The sequence below is a fragment of the Dama dama genome, chromosome 11 (genome assembly GCF_033118175.1).
Source record: "Dama dama isolate Ldn47 chromosome 11, ASM3311817v1, whole genome shotgun sequence".
Classification (NCBI taxonomy): Eukaryota; Metazoa; Chordata; class Mammalia; order Artiodactyla; family Cervidae; genus Dama; species Dama dama.
In genome coordinates this window covers 79,289,418-79,293,682 of record NC_083691.1, presented here as the reverse complement: position 1 = coordinate 79,293,682, position 4,265 = coordinate 79,289,418, and positions in this window count along the sequence as shown.

Below are 4,265 nucleotides of genomic sequence, written 5' to 3'. Positions count from 1 at the left end.
TGCTTTCTGATGCTACAGACTAATGTGCATTTTCTAGAATTTTATACAAACAAGATCATACAGTGTATACTATTTTTGGCTGCCATCTTATACTCAGCATGATTATTTTGAGATTCATCCATGTTATTCCATTTGTCAATACTTCATTCATTTTTGCTGCTAAGTAGTATTCTGATTATCCCTCACTGTATAAAAAAGAAAACTATGAAAATACGCAACTCCTCTAAGATCATCAGTAAAGGATGAGATTCAAATGGAAGTCTGCCCAACACCAAATCCCCAGATTTTCCCACTATTCTCTTTTGTCTTTTTAACTGAGAAACAGCTCTACACACATGTTCAGAATGGGAGAGATACAGCATCCCAGAGTAAACTGAATATAGTAATCACACAAAAAAGGAACGTTGTATAACTAGAAAGGATGTCACTGTCCTACCCACCCCTCCCATACTACCTGCTCCCAGAAGCACCACCTCAACTCTTGGGCTTCCCTCATCCAAAGAGGAACTCCAGGGCTTGGGGGCTGCCGAGGTACATGGAGATCACCATGGATAGGCCCTAAGCTCTACGTAGAGCCCCATCTTCTAGGCCAAGAGGGAAGGGAGTATGTGAGGCAGCTGATGGGAAGGGGTCAGTTTTATAGTAGGGGAGGGAGGCATCCAAGGAATTATGAAGACCTCATTAAACTGGGTTATTTATTTGACTTCCCCTGCTAGCTGGATTTTTTAATAGAAATAGAAGAAAAATAACAAGGAGGAAGTGGAAAAGGAAAGGTAAACAACCCTTTCTTGACTGGTGATCTCCCCTCATTCTTGGAAGACAAAAACTTAATAGGATTTCAAGACTCTGTGCTTCCACTGCAGAGTACATGGGTTCAGTTCCGGGTCAGGCAACTAAGATCCCACATGCTCTGTGGCCCAGCCAATAATAACAATTATCATTAAAATTAAAAAAACTTAATATACCACATTCTCCCATAATCCTTAACATACTGTTGAAGATGAATTAATAACAACAAAAACAACAATAACTAGTGTTTATAGATTTCTTGTTATGTGCCAGGCACCAAGCAAGAGAATTCAATTTTATTTTACTAACCATAAAGCCAATCCTCAGAAAATATTAAGTGCCTTGTCCAAAGTCACACAACCAGAGAGATGAAGTTATGCCCAGAGTTCAAATCTCTGGGTCTCAGTTCAGTGTTCTTCCCATGACTCACAAGGATTCCAGGCTGCCCTGAACCCAACCACCACCACACACTTCACCATCACTGGTCCATCAGAGGCTCACCCTAGGGTATATGTTGACTTAGATCCTTCACTTTCAGACCCCTGACACCTTATCTTACCCCATCAGCACAAGTCATTCTGTGTTCCCCACCCTCAAAATACTGTTCAACACCTGAGTCAACTTTAAAGATAATCTGACAAACCAATTCTGTACCAAAGAGTTAATATTATAATGTTAATGTTGATGATTTTAATGATTCTTCTCAGGTACCAGCTGGGGCTTAAGACGACAGTGCCTAAAAGAATGATGGAATGATAGGCAGGACTGGGATGTAGAGGTTCTCCAAGTCTGGTCTTTACACATATGAATGTCACAGATTTAGAGACTCTAATTTCAGGCAAACTACTATTCTTCTTTCAGGGGGGGCCAACTCTGGCTGAAGTGACCTTTTGGGCAGAAGAAGGGAAAGAGTAATCATAATAGTTGAATAATAATAATAATAGGAGACAACATTTATAAACTACTATATGTTAGATATTTTTACCAGTATTATCTCAATTAATCCACAGTTTCATTAAGTAGGTACTATTGTTTAGTCCCCCTTACAGATGAAAAACAGAGACAGGGAGAGGGTAATCTGATCATCAATGGCAAGTCTTTCAAACGCCATAACACTCATTCTTAACGAGTTCACAGACCTCCATCAGTTATCATTCATTATGTACCCATTATGTGCCTGGCACTGTGAGACCTATAAGCATATCAGTTAATTGAAACTTCACAGTAATCCTCTGAGGTAGGTTATTATTATTAGGCCCATTTTATAGATGAGACCCAGGCAGGGAAGAAAGGAAACTGGCTTAACTGTAAAGCTGGGCACAGGAAGTCAGCCCTGGGCGTCTGCACTCTCACCCAGCCTCAGACAGTCAGTCAGTTCAGTCGCTCGGTCGTGTCCGACTCTTTGCGACCCCATGAATCGCAGCACGCCAGGCCTCCCTGTCCATCACCAACTCCCGGAGTCTACTCAAACTCATGTCCATCGGGTCGGTGGTGCCACCCAGCCATCTCAGCCTAAGCTGCTATCCCAGTCTAGGTCTTTCTCAAGGACTTCGGGCGGCAACAGCGCCAAGAGACCACCTGGGGGCGCCATCCTCCCTGGACTGGAGAGGGGGCGGGGAAGCCGGGCTTCTCCCCAGGAAGCCCGGGCCCCGCCCCCATCCCACAGCAGCCAATCAGAAGCTCCGCTGACAGCTGGGCGCTCACTGCCGTGGAGAACGGGTAATTCTCTTAAGGACGTCTGGTTTCCAAACCGGTAACGTGACGCACACCTGACGGGAAGTCGCCACTGGAGCCTGTAGCGGGAAGAGAAGGCTCCAGACGTTTTTACCTGACAAATTCTCTAGACGAAGATGCTCTGCCCGGCTCTCCTACAGCGGAGAAGGCGGCAACCAAGCCGGATAGTCCTTTACGTATTTATCATTTCCGCCAATCCCCGCTCTACCTTCCCAGACGGTCCCTTACCATTTGAGCCGTGGCGCAGTTCGCCCCTGCCGCTCGTCCAGGGTGAGGAGGGACTCTTTGTGGCCCGAGCCAGGGGCAGAAGCGGAGCCCTCGACCCCGCGGGGATGTGCGGTTCTGTAGGTCGGGAAATCTGCAGAAGAGCAACCACAGACAGCGGCCGCCACATGTCTTTGCCGACGCTGCAGTGGGTACCTGGCTTGGTTCTGACCCAGAATTTTAGATGGAGGCTTCACTCATGCATTCCCAAGGGCTTCCACGTGCAGTCACCCCTGCTCACGTCCACCTTTCAGGATCCCACACGAAACGTCACATCTTCTCCTTGCAGGGACTGCTCCTCTGCGAGCGCCTTTGGAACTTTGTAAATATCACACTGCAGCAAGTACTGCACTGTTTCATCATTTGTTACTCCCACACTGGCCTGAGGGTAGAGACCAGATTTTAAGCGTCTTTGCACTAGGCAAGTTATTCGAACTCTGGGCACGGCACGTTTCTAAATTGTTAAATGGGATAATAGTACCTCCTGCCTAAAGTATTTGCATCAAATGAATACTTGCAAAATGAAACTGTCTTGCGCACAGCAAATGCTCAGAAAATGTTAACTCCTGTTATTTCTTCCTGTGCCTGGTGTAAGCCTACAATAAGTACTCAGTAGGGGTTAGAATCCCATTTCACATACTCATTCTTGGAGGTTCAAATCTTGACTTCCTCAAAACTGCTGCAAGAAGGGGATGGTAAACTTTATTTCGATATAGATATAGTACTTTAATGGGTTCCCTGTAGCTCAGCAGTAAAGAATCCGCCTACCAGCAGTAAAGAACCCGGGGTGGGGAAGATACCCTGGAGAACAAAATAGCAACCTACCCCTGTATTCCTACCTGGGAAATCCTATGGACATCGTCATCACCCTTCTAAATTCCATATACATGTGTCAGTATGCTATAATGTTCTTTATCTTTCTGGCTTACTTCACTCTGTATAATGGGCTCCAGCTTCATCCATCTCATTAGGACTGGTTCAAATGCACTGGGAAGACACAGAGGAATCGGGTGGAGAGGGAGGTGGGAGGGGGGATCGGGATTGGGAATACATGTAAATCCATGGCTGATTCATATCAATGTATGACAAAACCCACTGGAAAAAAAATATATATATAATAATAATTAAAAAAAAAAAAAGAAAGAAAAAAAAAAAAAAAAGAAATCCTATGGACAGAGGAACCAGGTGGGCTACAGTCCATGGGGTTGCAAAGAGTCAGACACCGTTTCACTGCTAAACAGCAACAACATAGTACTGCAACATGTTATCAAAGCTGACAACAACGCTCTGGAGCCAGAACCTGGGCTGAAGTTATAACTGTAACTTGCTAGCTGGATGACCATGGAAATTATCTTTAAAGTTCTTTAGTTTCTCAACTGAAGTGGGGATGATAATAATATCAGTCCCTACTTCATAGGGTTGTAGTGCATGCAAGCAATGCATGAGAAATGCTGAGAACAATGTAACAAGTTCTCAAT